This window comes from Papaver somniferum, chromosome 5 (assembly GCF_003573695.1).
Source record: "Papaver somniferum cultivar HN1 chromosome 5, ASM357369v1, whole genome shotgun sequence".
Taxonomy (NCBI): domain Eukaryota; kingdom Viridiplantae; phylum Streptophyta; class Magnoliopsida; order Ranunculales; family Papaveraceae; genus Papaver; species Papaver somniferum.
Window position 1 is genome coordinate 123454761 of NC_039362.1, and position 16019 is coordinate 123470779.

Below are 16019 nucleotides of genomic sequence, written 5' to 3' on the forward strand. Positions count from 1 at the left end.
ATGTGATAAAGCTAAACTTGTGACCATTCGTGAAATTTCTGGAGGCCGTGAAGTCTGCCAAGTTGAAAGTTATATGGGGAGCTTGGTTTCACTCGGCTCGCGTACTTACGTTGGGTAGTAATTTTCCTACTAGGTGTTTTTTCTTGCTTTAATATAGATTTGCCTCTTTCAGAAAAAGAAATAAAAAAGAGCAAGTATAGATGATTGTTGGAAAATTACTTTATTTCCCTTTTTCCTCTCACAATCTTCTCATTACCGTAGTCTTGTTTATTTTGTTCGCATTCTTTTTATTTTTAATCTATAAACATTCTTTCTTGCTAACTATTTTAGAACGTTGTCAGACTTGTACCAAGTCATGTATCCTTACGGGTAATCTAGGTTATAGAACTGCCATTTGCGTGAATCAAAGGCATGATCAGATTATAATCATGCACTCTCTTCAAGGTATGCTAGAATGGCAAACCAATCATAAACACTCATGGATTGATTGCAGACGGACATTAAGTTCTGCCTTCAAAGTAATTTTTGCTGGAGGCAGCTACCTAAACAAGAAGGAGATACTCTCCCCTGCTGTGTGATATAACCGGTGGCAGCAGACTCTACTATTGATGATTTGATGTAAGACCCTGAAGACACAGCAATGACGATGGCACGCCCACCAACAGTTCAGCGCAGTCACTATCTTGAATGCGAGACCAGCAGCGAAATACCGCAATCTCCCTTTTGGCGATGAGCAGCATCTTGCAGGGTTGTCACGAACAGCTGCAATAAGGTAAGAGCTGAGAAAAGGAATTCTCTTCTCCCCAATTACGCAGCATCAAAATTCACAACCTTGTGTATATCATTTAGCAGCCGCAGCCGCGTGAAGATCACAGCTTTGCAAATGCTTAGTGCATTCAGCAGTCGCAGCTTTGTGAACTTTAGCAGCAACAGCAAAGCGTACTATTATGATTATATAATTCAGCAAGCGTGTAAAAGGCACGTGGAATAATCTTATTCTACCATAAATGACCAAAATATCCATCGTACTTCCCAGGAAAATCCTTTAAGACATCGTTATCTTCTCAGAAATTTATCAAAACACCATTTCCTTTTAGCTCTGAAAAAAAGAACTTTCAGAGAGAAATGGAAGGAAGCTCTGTTCTAAGTTTCAAAGTTACTTCTCATCAATTTTCTACTCCTTCCAAACAAATCCAATTTTTAAATTATCATCCTAAACAGTTTAGAAATTCTAATTCTATCTTGAAAACCTATGAAGAACAATTTCAAATTAAAATTACTTGACAAAGATCTTATTGCCTTTCAATCTTCAAAAACCTAGATGGATTTTCTGTTTCACGAGCTCAACAACAACCTGAGCTAGAATCAGATTCTTCATCAACTGATTATAAGCAAGGGAAGAAGAGGCTTATTGATCGTTTATCAGCTTATTGATGCGGTAAATGAACAGAAACTTCCTCCGAGCTTCGTGGTAACGCAATCAGGTAATCATCCATTTTTTTAAGTTCAATTTTTTCTTTAATCAGCCATTTTTCTAGTTCCAGTTTGAAGTGAAAAACTTTCGTATCAAATGAAAGCCACATTTATCCATTTATCTATGGATAATTTTGGTATTTAGTTATTCGATTTATTTTGAGGTATTAGGATTATATTAAGAAGTTTTGTTCAATTTACGGAAAGCCGATAGTTTTCCAGATTTTTCTAGAATTTATGAATGAATCTAGAGAATTTTCCAGAGATTGGATTGTATGGAATTTCACAAGTTTGTTTTTTAGGGAAGCTGAGAATTTTCCAGAGTTTTCTAGAGTTTTTCCTCTTCAAGAGTCTAATAATTTCAGGAATCACTTGCGTTTCAAGTTATGCAAGCTATAAATACCATATGAAATGGTGGCTCATTACACACACAAGCTCCAAACTCTAATTACGTTTTCTCGTTTCACCTTCTTTTAGTTTCTGTCTTTAATTTTCTTCTTCAATCACAGCAGAGAGTTTTCATCAATGGCGGATACCGAGACGTTTGCTTTCCAAGCTGAGATCAACCAGCTTCTCAGTTTGATCATCAATACTTTCTACTCTAACAAGGAGATCTTTCTCAGAGAGCTCATCAGTAACTCTTCCGATGCGTTGGACAAAATCAGATTTGAGGGTTTGACTGATAAGACCAAGCTTGATTCTCAGCCCGAGCTCTTTATTCATGTCATCCCTGACAAAGCCAACAACACCCTTACCCTAATCGACAGTGGTATCGGTATGACCAAGTCGGATTTGGTGAACAACCTTGGTACCATTGCAAGGTCTGGAACCAAAGAGTTCATGGAAGCTTTGGCTGCTGGTGCTGATGTTAGTATGATTGGGCAGTTTGGTGTCGGTTTCTACTCTGCATACCTGGTTGCTGATAAGGTTATTGTTACCACCAAGCACAATGATGATGAGCAGTATGTCTGGGAGTCACAGGCTGGAGGGTCTTTCACTATTACCAGGGATACCTCTGGTGAGGTTCTTGGCAGGGGTACTAAGATAACTCTTGTTCTCAAGGATGATCAGCTTGAGTACCTTGAGGAGCGCAGATTGAAGATTTGGTCAAGAAGCATTCGGAATTCATCAGCTACCCAATCTCTTTGTGGACAGAGAAGACAACTGAGAAGGAAATCTCAGATGATGAGGATGAGGAGATGAAAGATGAAGAGGGAAAGGTAGAGGAGGTTGATGAAGAAAAGGAGAAGGCAGAGAAGAAAAAGAAGACTATCAAGGAAGTATCCCATGAATGGGAAGTGATGAACAAGCAAAAGCCTATCTGGATGAGGAAGCCAGATGAGATCACGAAGGATGAGTATGCTGCCTTCTACAAGAGTCTCACCAATGACTGGGAGGAACATTTGGCTGTGAAGCACTTTGAAGTTGAAGGGCAGCTTGAGTTTAAGGCAGTTCTCTTTGTTCCCAAGAGAGCTCCATTCGATCTCTTTGACACAAAGAAGAAGCCCAACAACATCAAATTGTACGTTCGTCGTGTGTTCATCATGGACAACTGTGAGGATCTCATTCCTGAGTACCTCAGCTTTGTTAAGGGTATTGTTGATTCGGAGGACCTTCCCCTTAACATTTCTAGAGAGATGTTGCAGCAGAACAAGATTCTTAAGGTCATTCGCAAGAATTTGGTGAAGAAGTGCCTTGAGCTCTTCTTTGAGATTGCTGAGAACAAAGAAGATTATATCAAGTTCTACGAAGCCTTCTCCAAGAACCTGAAGCTTGGAATCCATGAGGATTCCACCAACAAGTCAAAGATTGCGGATTTGCTTCGATACCACTCAACCAAGAGTGGCGATGAGATGACCAGTTTGAAAGACTATGTGACCAGAATGAAGGAGGGTCAGAATGACATCTTCTACATCACTGGTGAGAGCAAGAAAGCAGTTGAGAACTCTCCTTTCCTTGAGAGATTGAAGAAGAAGGGTTATGAAGTCCTTTACATGGTCGATGCTATTGATGAGCATGCTGTTGGTCAGTTGAAGGATTACGAGGGAAAGAAACTTGTATCTGCCACCAAGGAGGGATTGAAGTTGGAGGAAAGTGAGGATGAAAAGAAGAAGGCCGAGACATTGAAGGAGAAGTTTGAGGGTCTATGCAAGGTGATCAAGGAAGTGTTGGGTGACAGAGTTGACAAGGTTGTTGTCTCTGAGCGTGTTGTTGAATCTCCCTGCGTTTTGGTTACCGGAGAGTATGGTTGGACTGCCAACATGGAGAGAATCATGAAGGCACAAGCTTTGAGGGACTCAAGCACTGCTGGATACATGGCCAGCAAGAAGACCATGGAGATCAACCCTGAAAACTCAATCATGGAGGAGCTCAGGAAGAGGGCTGATGCTGACAAGAATGACAAGTCTGTGAAGGATTTGGTTCTCCTGTTGTTTGGGACTGCTCTTCTTACATCTGGTTTTAGTCTCGAGGAGCCAACCACCTTCGGCAACAGAATCCACAGGATGTTGAAGTTGGGTTTGAGCACTGATGAAGAGGGTGCTGACACTGAAGCTGACCCAGAGATGCCTGAACTTGTTGAAGATGATGCCCAGGACAGCAAGATGGAGGAGGTCGACTAAGCCCTTGGTAGATTGCGTAGAGTTTCTAGTACTGGCACTTTCTCCTGAACAGAATTACTAGCGCTTTGTTTTCTATTTTTTTTTTTGTTTTTTTTTCCTTTTTTTCCTTTTCTGCTTTAGGCTGTGAGTTTGAGGATATACTTCTCTTTTTGGCTGCCCTGGATATTTCTGTTACATTACTTACCTGGTCTGCTTAATTTCCTACATATTTGGTATGTCCTGCATCTTTTATCTATATGCTTTTTCTGAGTTTGGGTAGAAAAGAATTTTTCAAGTTCCCTAAAAAAAATATAACTTCTTTAACTCAGATCCACAAAAATACAACGTATAGTCCTGCCTGCGACAGGGTTGGCACAACCACAGAAACTTCGCTTGAAGGTTGAAGCCGAAATGCTGAGCTTCTTTTGCAGAAGAGGTGCACATGGTATTTTCCCCTTGAGTATATGCATTAGGAAATGTAAATCAGAGAAGCCTCTCTCTGTAACCAGAAAAGCTTTTCCCTTCTGGAAGAGAGAAAATTGTTTGGAATTGCCACTCAACTGTTCTCTACGTGGCAGGGTTCGTGGAATCACAGAAACTTTGCTTGCGGGTTGAACTGTTGAAGCCACAATGTTGAACTTGTTTAGCATAACTAGTCTAAGCAACTTGCATGGTCTTTTCTAATTATAAGCAACCCTAGCAGTGTTCTAGTCTCACTTGACCGCTTTCGTTTTATTTCCTGTAATGCATTACAATAAATAAATAACCTATCCAAAAGGCACTGTCTGACATTTGTTTTGGAAGTTCATCTATGGGTTAAATAAATAACCTCTTCAAAAGGCATTGTCTGACATTTGTTTTGGAAGATGACCATGCAACATACATTTGTCACATATAGATGACAAAAACTTAAGAGTTGAGAGTTGAGAAAAACAATGAAAGAATACAAGTAAAACTAGCTAAGATTAAGAGTTAAGATCTGGAAAGGTCAATTACTGAAAGCGCAAACATGTGCCAGTAAAAAACAAAATCAAGTAACCTACAGATTACAGCATAAATATCAAGGAAAAGGTGAAGAACGAATATCGGGTCGACCCTTACTCTTAACTACTAGGAGAGTTTCTGCTAATGTAGTGTCCGTAAGTTTCTTTTACAGTGTTTTTCTCCCACAATCGCTCTGCTAGTGGAGTGTCCATAAGTTTCCACAGTGTTTAACCTTATGGACACTACATTAGCAGTGTAATTGTTGGAGATGATCCAAGATCTTGAAGCTGGAGATGGCAAGCTTAAACAAGAAATGTCGCAACTAGTCCTCCATGGAAGTCCTACAGGCTGCAGAATTGGCCAAGATTGGCCAGTCCAAGGAGAAAAGAGCGGTGGTGGGAGCCAAAAGCGCTCGGTTGGTATAAGATGCCGTGTGCCTATTAGTCTAGATATATGGTGTCAAGACTCTAGACACTGTTATGAAGCAGCAAATTCTACTCTGGCGCCCATCAAGATAACAAAATTGGGTATCCCATATCAGGAGTGAAAGTTGCTACTAACTACTCGTATTATTATTTTTGGTCTCATGGCCCATCTATCACATTGAGGGGTTTCTTTTTTCCACCACATCTCATCATTACAATCCCACTACTGGTTAGTGCCACCAAAGACTTGTTGAGGCAAAGACTTGAGAAACTAGAACTCGCCCCCCTCATCCCACAGAGTCATGAATCTCATGATATTAGTGTTGGAAACGTATAGATAACTTTCACCATTTTCCACAGGCATGTCTTGTAAATGGGATATACCGAGTTTCTTCGGCATTGAATGGACCTTACTTCCCATGCCAAAAATCTTGTATAAATAGAGTGCGTTTGATATGTTCATTTCCTACAAACAAATTTCAAGCTCATCAAAATCAACATGAAAGATCCAACTTCCCTCATTTTCTTTCCAATCCTTTTGTTTTCATTGCTTTCTTTCACGGCAATCACTCAAGCAGCCACCTTCACCATAGTGAACCGATGTAATTACCCGGTGTAGGCAGCAGCTGTACCTGGTGGTGGTCGACGACTAGAGACGAATCACGCTTGGAGAATTAATGTAGCTGCCGGAACAACCAGAGCCCGCATATGGGGTCGAACAAATTGTAACTTTGATGGCAATGGCCGTGGCAGATGTGAAACCGGTGACTGTAACGGACTTCTCCAATGTAACAGTTATGGTCAACCACTGAATACTCTAGCCGAATATGCACTCAACCAATGGAATAACTTAGATTTATTCGATATTTCTCTCGTTAATGGATTTAATGTGCCCATGGACTTTAGTCCTAGCCGTGGTTGCCGGGGTATTAGATGCGCAGCCGATATCAACAGGCAATGCCCAAATGAATTGCGGGTGCCAGGTGGTTGCAACAATCCATGCACAACTTTCAGGACCGACCAGTATTGTTGCAATTCTGGCAACTGTGGACCAACTTACTTCTCAAGATTTTTCAAGGACAGGTGTCGGGATGCTTATAGTTGTCCCAAGGACGACAACTAGTACTTTTACTTGCCCTGGTGGTACAAACTACAGGGTTGTGTTTTGCCCACGTTAAGGCGCCGCAGGCATAACTGATTGCCAGTTATTGGAGCTTCTCGAAACCTTAGTTCATGTAATAAGACATGTATGCATGATCTAGTCTACCTAAAATAATGATGAAGCTTTGAAATTTTGTTATCTTTGTATGGTTGAAACAGCTAGCTACTTGATACAATTCCGCCAAAATTATATTTGTCGGATTACGATATAACAATTCTGTAACATGACTCCGATACCGTTGTATTTTAGAATTCAAACACTTAACCAACCTACGATGGAACAGGAACATTCAAATTTCAAAATTTTAAGACCAAAACATTATATAAACTTGCTTATAATAGAAGAACTCAATGGCTTGAAGATTTTGTTCTTCAGACAGTGATTTCGGATTTTGAAGTGAGTTCGCACCAACCACATGTTGATTTAGTTCCTTAAAATGTTTATATAGGCAACGGAGGGAGTGTCACAGAACTTTGAAGACAAAACCATTCTGTTCTTCCCTATCTTTTTTTTAATAGGAAAAGAAATTCAATTGATAAAAATGAATTACATATTCTTCGTCTTGTTGGATCAAAGCTTGAGTCTAAGTAAGAGCGTTATTAAACCAACTAAAACATAAAGATTGAGATCTTGCGAACTTAGCCAAAAAATCATCCAGATGGTTTGCATCTCTGTGAGCATAGGAGCACACCCAGAAATATGTCGTTTTGAGAATTAATAAAGCGCCATTGACTAAATTATTGGTTATCCACTTAACAAGTGTGGATTTTTCATTAACAACAGTAATTACATTAACACAATCTCCCTCCAGTTGGATCTTCCTCCAACCCTTACTCTTAGCCCATAGCACTTCTTCTAGAAGAGCTTGTGCCTCACTTGCTCCGGATCTACTGCAATAGATGCACCTCCTCACAGTCCATAGCTATTACCTGCATCATCTCTACAAATTAGGCCTCATCCTGATAAACTATTTTTATCTATGTGTGAAGCATCAAAGTTTATTTCTATAATGTTATTTGATGGAGGTAACCATTCATGAACATTTTGTCTATTAGACTGACTTTGAGTAGGGTGGTTATCTGTTAACTTGTTCCAATCACCAAGCTGCATTAAAACATTGCTAGAAATCTCCACCAAGTTTAAGGATCTATTCTTAAATATTTTTGCACATCTTGACTTCCAAATTATCAAAATTGTGAAACATGCTAAATCACACATCTTAAAGTCCTTATACACATCAGTATTAACCGTTAGAAAGAAACTACATAACCATTGATGCAAATTGTGGTTCTGAAGATTGGCAGTAAGATTAGAGCTTATAGAGTTCCATATAGCCCTGCTAGTTGTACATTCAAAAAACAAATGTTGAGTTGTTCTTCAAAAAAAAAAATGTTGAGTTGTTTTAGGAGCATTACCACAAAGAGGACAAGAATCGTCATGATGACTAGTAATTCTAGCTAGTTTAGACTTAGTTGGTAGGCAGTTATGGATGAATTTTAAAAAAAAAAGTGATGCACTCTAGGAGGAAGTTTATGTTTCCAGAATGATTTCCATCATATTAACAAGTTATTTTTAGTTGGTTTATCTACCAACTTATCATTAAGAATGGTATTGTAAGCAGACTTAATAGAGAAGTGACCATTATTAGATGGTTCCCACCTAATTTTATCCTTACCTGCAAAAGGAATTTTGATGTTTGTTATGTCATTAACTGTATCATGATCAATAACAGCTTTCAGGATGCCAACATTCCAAGACTTCTTATCATGATCCATTAGTTGACTAACAAGATTCATACCAGATGATTGAAAATGAGAAGAAGGAGGACCATGTCTATTAGGAATCCAATTACCCTTCCAAATGTGAACAGAAGCACCATCACCTATTTCCCAGGCATAGTACTTTGTGACAATCTCTAAGCCAGTGCATATGCATTCCAAATCCAGGATCCCTTCTTACTTATGTTTTCAGTCAAAGGATTAAGATTAGCAAAATATTTCTCTCTAAGAATAATATCTCATGGTTCATATGGAGATTGCAACCAATTTTCAAGCTAACTTGGTAAGAAGAGCAATGTTTAGAACATCAATCCTTCTAATGTTCAGACATCTCAGCTCCCTAGGAAGAGCAATATCTCCTCAACCTTTTATATAACAACCTCTCGCATTTTCTATATTTCCCCACCAGAAATTCATTTGGATGTTGTCCACTTTATCAGTCAATTTTTTGGGTATAGGAAAGATTGTTAAACGATGACTAGATAAGCTACCTAAAACATGTTGATTCATAACAATTCTGCCAGGAGGAGATGAGAAAATAAAATCCCAAACATGCAGTCTATTTCTATAACTGTCTAGAAGATGAACAAATGATTCATATTTACTTTTCTGTAAAAGAAGCGGGACTTCTAGATATTTTTCATTTACGTACATTCTCTTAATTCTAAGAATATTTGTTATCTCATTTTCACACCAATTGGAACCTTAGAACTGAAATCTAAAGAAGAATTATCAAAATTCACAGCCTGACCAGAGAATGTATTAAATTGATCAATCAAAATAGACAAATTTCTAGCATTTTTGTCTTCTAGATTTTATGAAAATAAGACAATCATCAGCAAAAAATAAATGAGAGATGGGAGGACAATACTTATTATCTTGAAATCCATGAATATGATAATTATCTTCAGCATTTCTCGAACCTCTAGAAAATGCTTCCATACAAAGGATGAAAAGGTAACGAGATAAGTGTTCACCCTACCTTAAACCCCTTTGAGGATAATAAACATTACCCGGAGCTCCATTGAGCAGAATAGAAGTGGAAATAGTTGAGATATATTGTTCTATCATGCTACACCAAGCTTCAGAGAAACCTAGTTTTTTAAGACTATCAATGAGGAAACTCCATTCCACTCTGTTAAATTCCTTTGACATGTCAAGTTGTGTTTAGGTATAAGAGTAGTAAAGTTGTGATTTAGTTGTTTTAAAAGATAATGTGAGTAGAAAAAGACCTGAACCATTTTGACAACATCAAAACCTACAGTTTCCCTCATTAATTGATAAATCCTTGTGGAAAACCATCTAGTCCTGGTGTTGTCCATGGTTTCATGTCAAACACGAATTTTTTTAACTTCATCTGCATTAGGAATAGCAATTAATATGGCATTATCGACTTCAGAAATACTAGCAGAAACATTATTGAGAAGAACTTAAGAGCATGGAGGATTAGAAGTTTTATTTCATTATGCTAAAATGTCTTAACAATTCATTTTGAATTTCATTTCTATCATTCAGCCAAATTCCAAGTTTATTTTGATGAGATTCGATCTGTGTTTTTTGTATTATAACACCGGCTTTATGATGACAATATGCAATATTTCTATCATCCGGATGTAAAGAATCATCCTTACCTTTTTTTCTCCAGAAGTCAGCTTCCACATCATACCAGTTTTTGAGTTAATTCATTAACTCTGTTGTTGTTTTGGTGATTGGAATTACAAGTAAGATCAGAAGGTTGAGCTTCAAGATTAGATATTTGAGTGTTAATGTTGCCAAAGTGATGATAATTCCAATACCTAAGAAGAAATTTAGCATTCTTAAGACAATGAGTTAATTGAAAAGCAGAAGAACCATTGATATTGCACTTCCATTCACTTTTAATGATGTCAGTACAACTAGGGTCTCTAAGCCAAGATTTATTTACTTTAAATGGCTTCTTTGTGTTATTTTCTAATTTGCTAATGAGAAGCATAATTGGGGAACGATCACTCCCAACAATAGTGAGGTGATATGTACAAAGCTGCATTAGGATATATATTAGCCCAATCAATAGAAGTAAGAGTTCTGTCTAGCCTTTCTAAGATGAGTTCGTCCCCGTCCCTCATATTGGTCCAAGTGTAAGGATTCCCAATATAAGACATACTGGTCAAGTTATTATTGTTCAATAACATGTTATTTGCATCTAACTCAGATTGTCTAGATTGGTTACCTCCCTATGCAAGATAAAGTTCAGGTCTCATATAACAATCCAAGGATTATTATGGTTTATCCTAATATTTGTGATATGATTCAACTGACTAGTTTTGTTTTGCTCATTAAGTACCCCATAAACAAGTGATCAGAGACCTATTATTCTGACTATATGGTTTAACTAAGCAATTTATCATATTGAACTTTTTGTCAATAACCTGCAAATCAGAGACAACGCCCTCCAGACAATCCAATGGGAATGAAAAAAATGACATTTGGGTATTTATATCTATCTAATAGATACTGCATCCTTTTTTATTGATTTTGGTTTCAGTCAGAAAAATGATATCTGGGTTTTGAGATTTAATTAACATATATATTTGATTCCTTGTATCCTTGTCACCAAACCCACAAACATTCCATGATATAATTTTTATTTTAAAATGAAGATTTTTAATAATATTGCAGATATGAACAGATGAAAATTGATGATTAAGAATATTGTACCTGTAAAATAACAGTAGGAGTATAAGCAGATATAAGTTTTAAAAAGAATTTTGAAAATCACCTTAGTCTCCCCAGTAGTGTTGTCTGATTGATTCTCCTTACATGATTCTATCTACTGCTAGTGATTCTAACTGATTCCCATCATGAGAGCTCTTTTAGGTTGAATAGACATTGTTGGATACATTGTCTTCTTCAGCATCCTGACTTTCAATGGTCCTCAGCCTTTTACCCAATCTAGCAGAGATGTTATCATTCTCCTCCTGAGAAAGTTGATCTAGTATATGACTAATAAGAAATCTATCTTTAGGACTAATATGTTTTATTTCCTTTTTCCTTTGAACATTTGGTATGGTAACTAACACTTTCCTTTCTCCATTCTTCTTTTTTGCAACATTATTATTAACCCAAAAAAAAAAAAGTTCGTTATGAACTTTTGCAAGAAAATCAGCTGTTGCAGAGCATGTACCTTTTGTGTGATTTATGATGAAGCAGGTAGTGTAAATATTATGAGATTGCTTCTCATTAAAAAAAATTATTCATCTTGTATAGCCAGTATTAGTTTTCGCTAAGACTCTTCTCCTTAAAGGATTGTTGATATCAATCGAGACACAAACCTTGACCCCTTCTTTGTCCACCGGAATAGCATCCTTTGGTTCAATAGATATCACTTCTCCCATAATTTTCCCAATATTAGAAACTGATGTTGGGTTCATATGTTCTGCTAAAAATTTCTTAAGTTGGATCCAGAAACATTGGTGGTTCCAATCTAACTCCTTATAGATCACTTAATAATCATAGCCATGCAGAATAACCATATTCTCATTGATGCTCCATGGTCTAGTTATGAAAATATTATTTTTGGTTTTTTCATCCTTGAACTTGAACACCATTATATTGTTGTCAGTCTCCATTACCTTGACTTCATCTTCGGGGATATGAGACCATGTGATCTTGATGTGCTTTTTCACTGCTTTGAACCCCATTTTTCCATCAGTGATAATTAATCATACCTATAAGACAAAATTCTCAGTCACCATCTTGCTCTGTAACTTCCTAATTTGATAACTGAATAAATGTATCAGATTCTGCATCAAGATCCAATATCGTTTGCTAGAACTTCTCCGCCAAGTCAATAACTTGTTCACTAGGTTCAGCTGCCATGGTATTGTTGGATGATGAAAGATTTGACATGGGTTTTAGGTTTTTTGGGGTTTGACTATTATGGGAAAAAGTTTGATATGTTTTAGGATTTTCTTTATCACAATAGAAAATTCCTAAGAGAGAATCTTGGAATGAGGATAGTTGATGGTTATGGAATGATATTTTATAAACATAAACAAGAAAAATGGTCATTAAACCACATAGGAAAATATGGAAACTATTACCAATTGCAACGAGTTTTTTGAAATTTGAAAATCTTGTTTTTCCGCCTATTATTTCTTTGAAACTCCTTGTAATAGCCAGCGAACCGGGATATACTGAGTTGATAACTCTCATTTTGATGAATCAATGAAACACTTTGGCTTCAAAAAGCATCTTAGCTAGCAGAGAAAACGCTGTAATCACAACTGTAAATAAGGCAAATGTCATATGGGAGAATACAATCTGTAAACACATTTGGGAGATTAAAGTTTAGTTAGAAACTCGTTTTTCCATAAAAACACGGTAAGAGATGAAACAAATTTAAATGAAATCAAACAATGCAAATAAGTTAGTTCAATGTAAGAACGATGAATTCATAATGCATGTATAAATCCAAAAAAAAGGAATAATAGTAAGTATCAAAGGATTCAACAAGGTTTTGAAAAAAAAAATCAGTGAGTCGCAATCGCCGATTCACAAAGCATTTGAAAACATCCGCAATCACCCTATTTTGTCTTTCTATGTTCTTCCCTATCTAAAGCAATGGTTTTTTATTGTGATAGTAAAATACTTGGGTACCATGTTGAGTAATATCAGAACGCGGATATGATATGAATACAACATCGGGAAACACAAAATAAAAGCTTTAAAAAGTTACCACCTCAATTTCGAGATATCTACTAGTCTCATCAGAGCAAACCACGTGGAAAGCATCAGGTCCAAATTAACGGATAAGTTTGAATTAAGAGGCAGAGCATTAAATGTGAAAGACAGACGTGCAGGGTTACGTCTGTCAGAGGCAAGTGGGGAGTAAGGACAAAGTTAACGGAGAACCTAAAAGATCAGGCAGTCCATCTTGCACGAATGCAAGTACTTGAGGCTATGGAGCATAATCGAACAAGAGAATAAGCGAAGTCGAGAAAACGCACCCAAATAATAGCAAGCATTCGCGCGAATTGGAGTAACTCGGATAGGGATTCCACCTAGTAAGGTTTATCAAGTAGGACGTTCTGGGAAATAGCAAAGTTCGATGTTTAGACACATTTCCTATAGATATAGAGCGTGTCTCGAAAGAAATATAGTTTGGAGATAGCAAATGCTAGAATAGGTTTTTTTTGAGAGTATAAGTATTTCTTTTCCTTTTTGAAAAGATTTCTTCACCATTAATAAAGTTCAAGATTCAATGTGGATGCAGGTAATACTAACGAATCACTATTAACTCTTGAGTTTATTTACTTTATCATGTCTTGTATGTGAAAACTTTGTGTAACGTTTACTTCTTGAGTCTTATGATATGGATCTAGGATTCAGATTTATGTTATTGTGTAGCTAGAAAAATATGCTAAAATGAAAAGTGATAATATCACTTTCCCAAAAACAATAATACTATACAACTATTCCACTTCAGGCCGCGAGAAAGCAAATTGCATGCCAAAGGTGCAATCCAAAAAATAACCTTACAGCCGGTCGTTCCTTTACTAGTCTTGTTTGCTATGTCAAGATATTTGGAGTCAAGATATTATTATGAAGCATTCCTATAATGAGTTACTGATTTTTTTTGCTCGATTACGTTGGTGCACTGTGCACAATGCACATCTTATGAAATTCAAGACAACACAATTGGGTATCCCATATCAGTTTTAAAGGTTACTGCTATCAGTTTATTCGATTTTCTTAGTCCCCTTAGGGCAATTCCAGCAGGACTAGCCTAATTTGATGATTTGCTCGTTCACCTGAACGGGCAAACTGACTTTTGGGCGGTGGGAAACATGTAAACGGATGGGTAACTTTAACTTTTGTCCCTTTTAATATTTGTTTATGATTTTATAGGACAGGTTTTAATAAATTAAATTATAAAATACGATAATGGGACTCCATTTTAAATTATTTTCAATAAATTCGAATATATATATATATATATATATATATAAATTTTAACTCAACTAATTCAAATAACATTTTTGGTCTTAATAATATTTTTATCGAATCAAGTTGAGTAGGGCTCCATCTCAACTTGGGATGGTTGTCTCAGTTTGATATGGTCGTCCCATGTTGAGACGGCTGGTTCAACTTGAGACAGGATGGATAAGCCCTCATATTTAACAGTTTGTTCATCAATTTTATTTGTTTGTCAGTCCTATTGTGGTTACTGAATAGGAAAATATGCTTGTTTACCTTTCCCTTAAAGCAGCTATCTACCTTTTCTTTTTTCCACCACATCTCATCATTTTAATCTCACTGCCAATGGTCTTACTCTTTAGTGCCACCAAAGACTTTAGACATTGGAACTTGCCCCATCATACCACGAGTAATGAATCTCATGATATTAGTGTTGGAAACGTATAGATAACGTTCGCAATTTTCCACAGGCATGTCTTGTAAATAGAGTGACTCTAAGATGGGATATTACCCAATTTCTTCTGCACTGGATAGACCTTACTACCCATGCCAAAAATCTTGTATAAATAGGCATTTGAGATGTTCATTTCCTACAACATTTTCGAGCTAATAAATCAACATGCAAGATCTAGCTTCCCTCATCTTCTTTCCAATCCTTTTATTTTCATTACTTTATTTCACGATAATTACTCAAGGAGCCACCTTCGACACTGTGAACCAATGTGGTTAGATAATCTGGGAAGTAGTTGTACCTGGTGGTGGTCGACGACTGGGGACAAACGAGGCCTGGAGAATTGATGTAGCTCCTGGAACAACCAGAACTCGCATATGGCCATGGCAGATGCCAAACTGGTGACTGTGACAGACTTCTCTAATATAAGTTATGGTCAACCATCGAATACCTAAAAAAATATGCACTCAACCAATAGAATAACTTAGATTTCTTCCATATTTCTCTCGTGGATGGATTTTATGTACCCATGGACTTTAGTCCTACGGGTGGTTGTTGGGGTATCAGATACGTAGCCGATATCAATAGGCAATGCCCAAATGAATTGCGGGTACCATGCGGCTGTAATAATCCATGCACAACTTTCAGGACCGACCAGTATTGTTGCAATTCATGCAACTTCGGACAAACTTATTTCTCAAGATTTTTCAAGGATAGGTGTCGGGATTCTTATAGTTACCAAAGGAAAACTAGACTAGTACTTTCACTTGCCCTGGTGGCACAAACTACAGGGTTATGTTTTTCCCATGTTAAGGCGTAGCAGGCATGACAGATTGCTAGTTATTGTAGAGCTTCTCGAAACCTTATTTCATGTAGTAAGAACTATATGCATGATCTAGTTTACTTAAAATGATGATGAATTTTTAACGAGGATTTACTCAAAAAAAAATTATATTGTTTTTTAAATACTTTAACGGATTTACAAAGTATTGTGTTATTGGTTGTACACTTTTAAAATCTCTTTCAAAATTTATGTTACTGGTTGTAGATTGTAAAAAAATGTCTTTTAAAGTTTGTATTACTCGTTAAAAAACTTGAAAATTTAAAGACTTTGTATACTTACCTATTTCCAAGACTTTAACTGACTTTTGTGTATATATTTGCCTAGATTAAAGACTTGCAAAATAT

General features: G+C 36.8%; 3 pseudogenes; all 3 read left to right on the forward strand.

The window, feature by feature from the left end:
- Positions 1-1092: 1092 nt before the first annotated feature.
- Positions 1093-4309, forward strand: LOC113282572 (annotated as a pseudogene).
- Positions 4310-5977: 1668 nt separating this feature from the next.
- On the forward strand, positions 5978-6745 carry LOC113282573 (annotated as a pseudogene).
- An 8254-nt stretch (positions 6746-14999) lies between these two features.
- LOC113279537 lies at positions 15000-15644 on the forward strand (annotated as a pseudogene).
- The last annotated feature ends 375 nt before the right edge of the window (positions 15645-16019 follow it).